The 12539-nt window shown below is 35.6% G+C and overlaps 1 pseudogene; it reads right to left on the bottom strand.

Annotated features, from left to right (window-relative positions):
* Positions 1–10340: 10340 nt before the first annotated feature.
* Positions 10341–11991, bottom strand: LOC132614135 (2-hydroxyisoflavanone dehydratase-like; annotated as a pseudogene).
* Between the last annotated feature and the right edge of the window lie 548 nt (positions 11992–12539).

Here is a 12539-nt window from a genome sequence, read left to right as displayed (position 1 = left end):
AACCCAACGTTTTTGTACATATAGGTCACATTTGTTCATGTTGCAGGACTAGGGAAGGAGGAGGACCACAAAACAGGCGAAAAAACATGAAATTCGTTCCGGGTTTGATGTATGAGTTGGACCCTCGACGCAGGGTCAATGCTTGAACAAAAATTTCCTGCGGCTATTTTTTTCCAGCGTGGCACCGGCGACGCGGGTGTGATGCCTACTCTGATTTAAAAAAAATAAATCCCGCAACTGATTTTTTTGCGTGGCACCCGCAACGCGGGTGTGACGCCTACTCTGATTTTTTTTTTAAAATTCACACTACTCTATTTTTTTTTCAAAAATAAATATTCCGCGTTGGACCCGTGATGAGGGGTAAATGCGGATGAGGCGGTTTAAAAGGGCAGATCCGCCCCTCCCATTCCCATTCTCTCTTCCACTCAAAACACCTCTCTCTCTCCCTACCCCTCTTAAAAATTCGAATTCCTCCACCTCCCTTTCCCCAAAATCCATAGGAAACCCACATACAACTTCAAGAACTTGTGATTTCATCTCATAACATCAAGAGGTAAGCACCATCTTTTCTTCTTTTCACTTGTTCTTGAAGATTGAAGTTGTGAAAGTAGGGTTATTGGGTTTGCGCGAAATTGGGGCCGGGATTGGTATTGGTTGTTTGTTATTGATGTCTCGATCTAGAAAATAACTCCCATTGTAGAAGGGAGGGTTTTAAACCCACCATTGTTTCTTAAAATTCAAAGGGATGATTCTATGCCCGCAAGGTGTTCGTAAAAATGCTCGAATGATTTTTTATGTGGAATTGTGAAGTCTTGAGTAGCAATATGACATTAAATAGTTGTACAAACCCCTGGACATCGATTGTGCGTCAAAAATTGTGAATTGGGTTGAGAAAAAAATCATGAACCACCAACCCAACGTCCTAAAACATGAAACTAGTTTAGCTTCTTGATTTTTATTTATTCTAGTCAAACTTAGTTAACTTCTTTGTTTTCCTCTTTTGTAAGTAGTTTGAAGTATGAGGTCGGTTCAACCCCAACTTAGGTGTTAATTATGAAAAGGCTCGGAAAAAAAATGAATCAAAAAGTTGGGCCACACAACTCTAAACTTGAAAACATGGAAAAGACTTAAGTGTGGGGTCATTTCACAACTCCTTTGTTTTTTTATTGGATTAATTATTTGGTATTGTGTTGTTCTGTAGGCAAAACTGCTAAAGCCAAAGGTAAGGGAAAATCGGCTACCATTTCCACCTCCCAAGGCGCAAAATAAGGGAGAGCAAACCCCCCCCCCCCCCCCCCCCCCCCCCCAAGCTAAAAAGACACTCAAATCGCTATCGGCGGGGTAAGCAACCAACCGTCCCTATCCCTCGTGCTCCATCGTCCAGGCCCAGGCCAGATGTCCGTGTATCCGGGGAGGATTGGTGCGACACATTCAACCACACAGCCGGGTACATCCATGAGGGTGCCATCAATGGCACCCTATTCCAGCGCCACTTCAGGAATGTGTACAGTCGGTTTGTAGACATAAGGTGGGTGTTCATCTTTGAGACACCGGGGCTAGTTAAGATCGATCTTGTCCTCGAGCTACGCCAATATCACATTTACTCGACATGGCACATGGGAGCCGACTATCTATTTCAGGGGAGGGGATATATCCATCTCACCATCTCTCTTATGTGCACGCTTGGAAGTCCCTGATTATCCTACCCAACCGTTGTTGGACTTCATTCACTGGCCTGATTAGAAGGCCATTTGGTAAACCTTGTGTGGTGTTGATTCCAAAGCCTCATAGGCCCGTTATGCGGGAAAATATCGGAAGCATAAGTACATGAAGATGAGTAATTTCAATCAGGAGGTGCGGGTATGGTTGTGTTTGTTGAATTACCGAATCTGGCCATTGGAGCACTACTTTGAGGGAAAAAGGAGTGGGTCTGCATTGTATACTTCCTTATGAAGGGACATCCCGTTAACATAGGGTATTTGATGAAGAAGGTCCGATTACATACCCCGCCGAAGTTGAGTTTCGGCAGCACTCTCACAGCTTACTTGATGAACTTGAATGACAGATTAGCACAACCGTCTGATAGAGTGTTACCACCTCCGGAGGATGTCCTTGATATTTCAAATGTCTAGGCACCAAAGTTGAGCAAGAAGCAACAACTTACCCCCGCCGAGGAGAGGGCAGCCCAATCTACAGTGCTGGCCCACCTTTACAGAGGGATGACGATGGCCGTCGAGCACTTCGACGTCGATCTGTCCAGTGTGTTTGCTACGGTCCCACACACCCTATACTCCCAAGCTCTTATGGGAAAACAGGCTATGCGGCAAACTTGATTGAGGCCGATATAGCAGCTGGTGAGGATGTAGAGTCCTAGATGGGGGAAGAGAATGAAGAAGATGCTGCAATGGAAGCCAAGCCTGAGGATGGCGAAGCTAATGATTTTGATGAGGATGAATAGGCCCTAGTGGGCCCCAGGGAGTATCTCTCGCCTTACTTTTGTTTTTATCTTTCCATATGCATTGAGGGCAGTGCACGAAAGTAAGTGTGGGGTGCGAGTACGTCTCTAGATAGAGGATGCTTATGCCTTAGGATTTGTTTTTAGGATCTAATTCTAGTTAATCTTTCTTTTTAATTAGGATTACTTGAAAAAAAAGATTTTGTTTTTTCGATTAGGCCCTCAGTAGTGGCATGAGTCATCCGTTAGGATTTTCTTGTTGTTTTTACTTCTTAGTCATAGAAAGGGCTTTTCCTGATGACGGGTGGACGACAACCTGCTTGAGGGAAAATAAGTCCTTAAGATAGGCTTCTTCAAATGTGAAAGCATGCCTTGATATTGTATCACTTTTCTTGAAAGCACTTGCAAATTGTTTTTGTTTGACTCGTTATGACCCACTTGGCATTGTTGATTTTTATTGTTGTTTGATTCGAGGGACAACCGGATCCCTCTTGCGTTTATTGTGTGTCATGTGTGTGTAAGGTTTTGCATATATATCCATGTTTGGTATTGACATCTAGAACTTGCCTTGTGTGTTCGTGAAGCGAAATGAAGTTCGGTTGAGCCTAGAAAATGATAGAGGCCTTTCTTTGATTAGTCACTAAAAAGCCTAAAATGTTTATCCTACCAACTTCTAAATAGCACCCTAATTAACCCTTTTGAGCCTTTAGCCTTTTCTTTGATAGCAGTTAATTAGCCTTTACCCCTTCATTCTATAAAACTTAATTTTTGATCCAAATACTCTATGAGCACTTTAATCATTTACATATATAATGGGAGTTGGGATGTGATTGAAAAAGGGGAAGTAGTTGTTAACTGTAATCTAGGAATACTATAGGAGCACCGAATGAAAAGAACTAATTCACTTGTTAGTTGGGAATTGAAAAAAAAAAAAGAAATTTGAAAAAGAAAAAAAAATGTAGCGAAAAAGTTTCCCTTCTAACTTGTGTGACTTTTAAAAGAGTGGTGCTTAAACAAACAAAACTGGGTGAATCGGGAGAAATTTGAAGGTTGGTTGGTGTTAAATAAGGGCTAATGAAGAAATAGTGCAAGAACGATAGAAGTATATCTATTAAAGTGCTTAGGGAGGTTAGTCACTATTATCCAAATAATTCCTACCCCTCCCTTAGCCTACATTACAACCTTCAAAGTCCTACTTGATTCTAGGTTCATCTTACTTGTATTAGTGGAGTGGTTACACTACGAGCAAGCCTATGGGACATCGTACCTTGCATGTGATATTCTTTGTGAGAGTGAGCGTAATTATTGATTTCGGGTCCATTGATTTAAATATATGTGATTCTTGAGAGTTATGGACTACTTTCTTTTGGCGAGGGCACATAATTAGCAATAGAGTGGTGAAGTGTTGATTTCTTGATCATATGAAGGTTTACATGCTTTAAAGTGGTGTCGTTGGGTCAATTGGTTTTAAAAGTGAAGTGTTTTTCAGGAAGATGGTCATTGTTGCTAAAAATGAGATTTTAAATCTTTGGCATGGCTTTCGTGACTTGGCTCATTGTTTTAGTTTTGTAATCTTTCTTTTGGAGATAGCCATACTAGCTGAATCCCGTTGTAGACCTGTTTGAATGAGTTAAGCTAGAAGTGTAATTTGCTGTTGGTTTGTGGTTGCTCGAGGGCGAGCAAAGTCTAAGTGGGGGGTGGTTATATTTGACACAAATATCTATGTTTCGTGTCATTTTACATCCTATTCTTATGACTTTTATCGCTTAATCTATGATGAAATCATCATATTTGAGCTTATGTCGCTATATTTCATATGTATAGGTATGATGAGGACAAACAATAGGAAATTGAGCAGTTTTGGTTGATTCTGGAGGTGATCTTGTGTGCACGAGTAAACGAGAGGAGCGTATGACACTTAGAAGATTTTTTGGAAAGAATTGAAGGAAATTGTGCTAGTCCCGTGTCGCGGATGCAACGCGAGGTGACACTCAGGCGTTAGGCCCGCGTCGCGGGGCCATGACAAAATATACGAGCTGCAGAATCTTTGACGATCTGTGTCACGCCCGCGTCGCGGGCTCAGCACAATTGAGGGCCCAAATCACTGAAGACCTCGCGTTGGGCCCGCGACGCGTGACCAATGCGGGAATGCCCAGTTTTGTCCGATTTTAATTAGGATTAGGAACCTTTTATTTGGTTAACAACCCTAAACTATAAATAGATGTTTTGTTCGTTATTAATGACGTGTTGGGATTATTCCAAGACTTGTAAGCCGTCATATTACCTTCTCTCTAGATTTTATTTTATTTTCATCTTTTTCAACCCTAGTTTCTTCATGAATTCTTATTGTTCATTGAGAATCACGAGTAGCTAAACTTCTTAATTCTAGGGTTGTGGTGAAAGACATGATAGTTGGTTTGACGACAATTATTATCTATTGATTTTCCGTATTTTGGGTTGCTTATTTATTCTTGATCTTAACTGTTTGATTATCTGACCAATAGTTGAACACTATCTATGGCGTGTGAATTGAACTAGGGATAGGGAATTTGCATGCGTAATAAGAATAAATAGGGTTTGTTCGATATAATTTTTTCGCTAACGAGGATAGGAATATACCCTTTTAGCCTTGCTTAGTTGAATACGGAGAAGTAAATACGTTCTTGTTACCTCTGGCGACCATAGGGATATAGGCGTTATAGTAGCATCTATAGGCTTGTGAGCAACTCGGAAGATACTCATAAAGTTATAATTAACCTGTCAACTAGTAACCCGCGAAATAAGATAGGTAGAATTGTTAGAAGATCAACTGGATTGTCAAAAGCAATGACCCTGGAACTTTCTCTCATCTGATAAATCTTACAATTTTTGTCAAAATACTCTCAGTCACAAAAACACCCATCACAAATTGTTTACTTTTCAGTTTTAGTTTAGTTACAACAAACACCTTGATTTTCACTTTCTTGAATAGTTTTATTCGAATTTGAATTAGTTTAACAGTAGAATCTATGTTTCTGTGGGATCAATATCTGGACTTAAAAGTCTATATTACTTGTACAACCGCGTATACTTGCGTGCGCGTTTGGGAGCAACACTCTCTTCAACTTGGAATTTAGATAAGGGAAGAAGCTCACTCTATATATGGGGAGGAAAGCTTCCTCTTGTGTACTTAATCACTTCCAAATTGTTATTACTCTGGGAGATGTGTGGCACTTGGTGGGTTAATTTCAACACAATTTTGGTCACTTTCACGAATTTAATTTGTTAGACTGTTCACACTTTAATTTTAATGTGGTATTTGCCTTACTTTCCAATCACCACTTTAATATTCCCTTCCATCATCACTAAAATATTACTTTCAAATTAACATTTTAAACTTTGTATACTTAGTCAAGCATATTTATTTATTTCGACACTTGAGGGAAGAATTGATCCTTTATCTATTAGTGTGGTGGGGTAAAAGTGAACTACTTGGTAATGACGAGGAGTAATTTGAGGCCAAAACCGAAATGAATGACAAAGAGCCTGTTTGGATGGGCTTATGCCTATAAGCTGTTTGCAGCTTATAAGCTAAAAAAAATAAGTTAGGATAGTTTAACTTATTATTTTTGGTTTATAAGTTGTTTTCAGCTTATAAGCTGCTTTAGATAAGTTAAGTCAAATAAACCCAATTATTTTTTTGAGCTTATTTTAAGCACAAAATGACTTTAAGCTGGCCAGCCAAACACTCAAAAAAGTTGAAAACAGCTTATAAGCAACTTATAAGCCAATCCAAACGGGCTCAAAATTATCTATTTCAAATAATTAAAATAGAAAAATAAACCAATTACTGTAAAATTAAATAGGTTGATATGAGGGCCTTTATTTTTAATTTAAATGCCCAGTTGCCAAATTGTAGCTTTTTTCTCTCTTGAGTTTAGACACCTTGTCTTCTTTGTCTTCTCCACCTAATTGTTTAATCTAGAAGAGTAAAATGTGAAAGTAAAGACCAAATCTATGAACTGACCGTTACTCGAAGCAGTAATTTTACAATTTTCCTTAATGTCCCTTGTCTCGACTTACACGTGTTATTTTAAATTTTGGTATAAGTATACATCGGAACCGGCATAAACATGAAAAAGACATCAATAACGTACAGACTAAGAGCCTGTTTGGATGAGCTTATGCCTATAAGCTGCAAACAGCGTATAAGTTAAAATAAATAAATTGGGGTATATTTTACCCAAAAACCCAAGGCCCAAAGTAAAAAACTTAATGCTTTATATATATATACGGTTCGGTTCGGTTCGGTTCGGTTCGGTATTTTTTTATAAAATAAAAAACTAACCTAATTATTCGGTACGGTTACAAGTTAATATTACAAACCTCAGCTTTATTTTAAAAAATCTGAAAATCAATTCGGTTAGGTTCAGTCGGTTTTTGAAATAATTTTAACACCCCTCGGACTAGGAAACATCTATTAGAGCCCGTTTGGATTGACTTATAAGTTGCTTATAAGCTGTTTTTAGCTTTTTTGAGTGTTTGGCTGACCAACTTAAAGTCATTTTTTGCTTAAAATAAGCTCAAAAAAATAATTGGGCCCATTTGACTTAACTTATCTAAAGCAGCTTATAAGCTGAAAACATCTTTTTTTTTTTTTAGCTTATAAGCTAAAAAAAATGAATTGCACGTTATTTGTGTTTACTGCTTAGAATTTGAGATTATGCATTTCGTCTTAAATCTCAACTATAGTTTTTTAGTTTTTATCCTCAACATTCTTGTTTTGTGTTCAACAAAAAGGTAACTGTACGAAAGTAAATTTTTACTCTTCTTCCTTTTCTTTCCTTTATATTTTGTGATATTTAGTCAAATCTCATCATATACTGTCCCTCCTATATAATCATATTTCGATCATATTTTGTTTATAATCGCACTCTTTGATTTTTCATTAATTAATTTTCTTTATACAAAATAATGACAACTTCATTTTTTTTTGTTCTTTAAAAATGTAGAATTATAAGTGCAGTTTTCGTAATGGCGTAAAGTATGACTATTGTTGATTTGCTGTTTGATGTTGTACTGCTTTGCTACCTTCTAGTTGCTAGTTACATTTTTATTCCTTTAATTTATATAGCTTTTAATTACTTTATGCTAATTGCTAAGTATATTTTTTTGGAAGAAACAAAAAGGATTACATAAGGCTTAAGGATCGAGATATGATGACAAAAAGTTAAATTACACATTTTATTATATTAGGAATCAGCAATATTTTTTTATAATATTATATAAGTTGATGTTTTAAAAATAAATTACCGAAAATTAATCGTACCGAAACCGAAGAGAAACCGAGATGATTGGTACAGTTTCGAAAAGTTCAATTTTGGTTATATTCATAAATTAACCAAACAATTGGTATGGTATAATTTTTACAATAAAACCGACCCGAGCCGTACCATTGACCACCCTAGTCGTCGGTGTTGTGTTTTTTTTTTTTTGGGAGTTTTATGTTATATATTGGCATAAACCCTAAATCTGTATCTATGGTGGTTTTCTTATAATTTCTTGTGTGGAAGTATTTCTTCTCTTTCCTGTTCTTGAGAAAATATTTCTCTCTTTCCTTTAATTTACATAACATTACTGATGGAGAGCATATTCGAGTTTGACAGAGAAAGGAACCTTATATATTAGGGGGCTTAATACCTAGATGGACCCTTAAACTTGACATGTTTTGTAAGATGGGCATATAAACTTATAAGGTGACCAGATAGACACTTAAACTTACTCAAAGTGTATTTTTCAAGTTTTTCAGTTGTTTTGAAAACAAAAACTATATTTTTCAAACACTCACAATTTTCATGGCCAAACAAGCCCTAAATATATCACAAAATATTTTTTTTAAAATGCAAAAATAAGGCAAATGCATATACATGAGACTATAAATGTGCACTTAAACCAATAAATACTCGCTAATCACAATTTTGCAGCTTTCAATTAACTCGGATTTTTTTTTTACACTTGAATAATTAAAAAACAATAACTTTAACCAATAAAAATCCTTAAAAAAAGAAATTTCAAATTAAGAAATTTCTAAGTTCAGTATTTCAAGTGTAAAAGAAATTTCAAATTAAGAAAACTTTAAAGCCGAGAAGAAAATCCTTAAAAAAAAGAAATTTCTTAATTTGAAATTTGTTTTTTTAAGGATTTTTATTGGTTAAAGTTATTGTTTTTTAATTATTCAAGTGTAAAAAAAAAACCGAGTTAATTGAAAGCTGCAAAATTGCGATTAACGAGTATTTATTGGTTTAAGTGCACATTTATAGTCTCATGTATATGCGTTTGCCTTATTTTTGCATTTTAAAAAAAATATTTTGTAATATATTTAGGGCTTGTTTGGCCATGAAAATTGTGAGTGTTTGAAAAATATAGTTTTTGTTTTCAAAACAATTGAAAAACTTGAAAAATACACTTTGAGTAAGTTTAAGTGTCTATCTGGTCACCTTATAAGTTTATATGCCTATCTTACAAAACATGCCAAGTTTAAGGGTCCATCTGGTCACCTTTTGGAACTTTCACTACACGTGCGGAAGTTGGGAGGAAGTGGAAGTTTTATAACTCGTTAATAACTTCTCTATATTTAATGACTTAATTATTTATTGATCCAAAAATAATATATTACACGTGGCTATATATTCTTACAAAATGTCGGTGTCAAAATAGGTTGTCCCGTAATTGTTTTAACAAATTGAGTGAAATAAAGAAGGATCATTTCCTCCGCTTATCTTCAGGAGAATTTCAGTGATTTAAGTGTTTATCCTCCCCAATTTTCCCTCAATTGTTATTATGAGAGCTATAGTTGAACTTGGATAAACCTGATTCCGAGGATACAAGTGAAATACAGTAGCATTTGTTCGTAGATTTACAAAAATGCTGCTATCACCGAGCTATATCGACTACAACAATTGTGTACATTTGGTCCCACCAACACAAAAAATGATGATGCAATCAGTGGCGGAGCCACACTATGCCGAGAGTGTTCATCCGAACCCTCTCGGCGGAAAAAAAATACTATTTTTATAAGGTTAAAATTATTTTTTATGTATATATATTAGATGTTTAACCCCCCTTAGGCTTCTTCGTATGTTTACTTTTTTATATTTTGAACTCCATCGGCGGAAATTCTGGCTCCTCCACTGGATGCAATTATTAAACATTTGATCTGCAAAGGATTGAGATCTTCCGTTGATATATCATATTCAGTAGTCCTAGATGTTTTATCTTGAATTTAACAAGACAAGTAATGGTGGTAGCATGAAGACGACAGAAGAAGTAGGTGCCATTAATGAAGCCTTATCTACAACTACTTTCTCTCAGTTCTTCTTCAAGAAAAAAATTGACTACAGTATTATGGAACATGAAAAAATCGTTATAAAGGGTTATTGGATGTGGCGTGCACTTATGAGTATTTCTTTTGGTTTAGACGCAAGTTCGGCATAAATTCGTAATGTAGAAATTGACGGTAGGTGTTAATTATAATGCGTGAATTGAAAATGTAGAGATCTTAATGCAGGGGTTATAATATGGGAATTGTAATGTAGACAAGACCCATTTGCTCTATTTTCATAGGTTGATTTATAAACCAGATTGAAAAGAAATTTGACTCGCCTATCATTCAATTACGTATTACTCCTTGTTTTTGTGATGCATTTCAATTGAACAAGTAATTTAACAAAAAAGAAAAAAAAAAAAGAAACTTCTGACTAAAAACAAGTCCTAGATATTTTGTGTGGCTATAAATCCTATTATTAAGTGTAAATATATATTTACAGTTAAATTATTTCTAAATATGATTTTTTTTTTTTAAATAGACTAAAAAAGAAAACATATCACATAAATTGAAACATATCGATAATATATATGAATGTGGATTCTCTTGCTTGCTTTGATCTGATTCTACTATGTCTAAAACGAGTTTAATTGTTATTAAGCAAGCTAAGACTTTTATTAGAACAAGATTTAAAATGACACTAACACATTAATAACTATCTTTGGCGCTCTCTTCCGGGGGACTTGGGTCGGTCCACTAAGAACGCTTCTCCGGACTATAATTCAAACAACGGAGCTAACAATCAATTATTCACTAGCTAGTAACATAACTCAGCAATAACGAAAAACAAAATCACTTGCTGCTTTGGATGAAAGAAGCAAATCGTTTAATCAAATCTCTAGCTCTCTCAGTTTCAGCATCCTCTAGAAAAAAAGAATGACCTTCTCCTTCTACCTCAATGAAAACCAACTCTCCATTCCATCCACTTTTCTTCACACCTTCAACAAATTGTACCACCATTTCTCGGGGAGCCATATCATCCCTCTCAACAATACACATAAGCAACTTTGAGCATCCTAGCCCTGATAAACTAGGTGCCATTTTACAAAGAGGATTTATCATTGGACAATCAAAAGGAGATCCTAATTTTGGACAAATAATATTGGCCCATAACTTGTAAGCCAACAAATTCTCCACGTCAACATTTTCATGTGGGATCAAGAAATAAGGGCAAGCAAGAATAGAACCATTTATTTTAACATCGCAGTTTGATTTTTCTCTGCCTGCTCTCATTACCATATTGAAAACTATGTTGGCCCCACCACTTTCACCAAATATAAACACCTCACTAAAATCACCGTGACTTGTTAGCCATGAATCTTGGCTACTAGCCACCCATTGAAGGGCAGTCCAAGAATCTTCATAAACCGTCGCTACGTCATGTTCTGGGGCTAATCTGTAATTAAGAATGGCAAAATTAACTCATAAAAAATATGATCGCCCAATTCAACCCATCTAGAATCTGTGTTGATATATAATCCAAATTGACCAATGAGAAATCTCAGTCATAATATTTTTAAAAAGACGTTTGATAGTTATATATAGTCATAAAAGAAGAAAAAGTTTTATTAAGTATTTAAATAAATTAAAAGTTTTATTAAGTATTTAAACAAATTATAAAGAAACAAATAAAGAAATTAAAACTTACTAAGAATTGTACGGGTTGGGTTATGACTCGTTTCTTAGCTTATTTCTGCCCAGGTAATTTTTGAAAGGGTAATTGACCAGCCCATTTATTAACATAACTTATATCGGCATGCTCAAATTTAATCCAACCTGTTCATTTGACACCCTTACCTGTAATCAGCAGACACAACAATTGAATTGGATTCAGAAACCAGGAGATTAAGGAAATGGTGATAAATGTTAAAAAAAAGCTGATCCAAGAACGAGTCCGCCGCCATGATAAAATACTATAATTGGAAGTTTGTGGTTTGTGCACTTGGTTGGTAAATAGAGTCTGGCAGATACATGAGAGTTGATGGTTATATCTTTAGAGTTGGTGCTGGTGGAACGTAGAAGATGTTGTGTAAATGGTAGAAACGTTCAACGCGTCCATTTTTGTAAATTCGGAGATGGGGATAGTGATCAGTGACAATCTCATTATCCTCACTAGCCATTGTATAACACAAGAATAGAATCCACAGGAAAATGAGACCAGATTTTGTTTCACTCTCTTTGACTTGCAATTTAGATTGGGAAATAAGTTCTCTATATATAGGGAGGAAACCTTCCTTCTGTGTACGTTACAATTTTTATTACTCTGGGACCTTCCAAGATGCGTGACACTGGTCTATTTATCACTTGTCACTTTCAAGAACTTAATTTATTAAACTATTGACACTTTAATTTTGATGTGATATTTGCCTTACTTTTCAATCACTGCATTAATATTTCCTTCCATTCAAATTAATACATGTTGAAAATCTTACGGAAAATACTTGATCACGAACCTTGTCGGAAAATACTTGATCATGAACACTGTAGCGAATTCTTGAAAGCTTGAGGCGCGTCAATTAAGTCACTATCCTTAAAGATATTTTACCCAGTATGGGTGTATTCCCAAGATTCAACAAGTTTTTCTAGTTTAAAACTATGAGTCAGAATCTAATAAAGATTTATCTTATAGAAAACCCAACACACGAAATAAAAGGAGTTAAAGGAAATTTTTGAAGGATTTTTCTCTGTTGTTCCATCCTTCACAGAAAGCCAACGAGAATA

The sequence above is a fragment of the Lycium barbarum genome, chromosome 10, assembly GCF_019175385.1.
Source record: "Lycium barbarum isolate Lr01 chromosome 10, ASM1917538v2, whole genome shotgun sequence".
Lineage (NCBI taxonomy): Eukaryota > Viridiplantae > Streptophyta > Magnoliopsida > Solanales > Solanaceae > Lycium > Lycium barbarum.
Note: the sequence above shows the minus strand (reverse complement) of the source record. Positions and strands in the feature narration are given on the sequence as shown.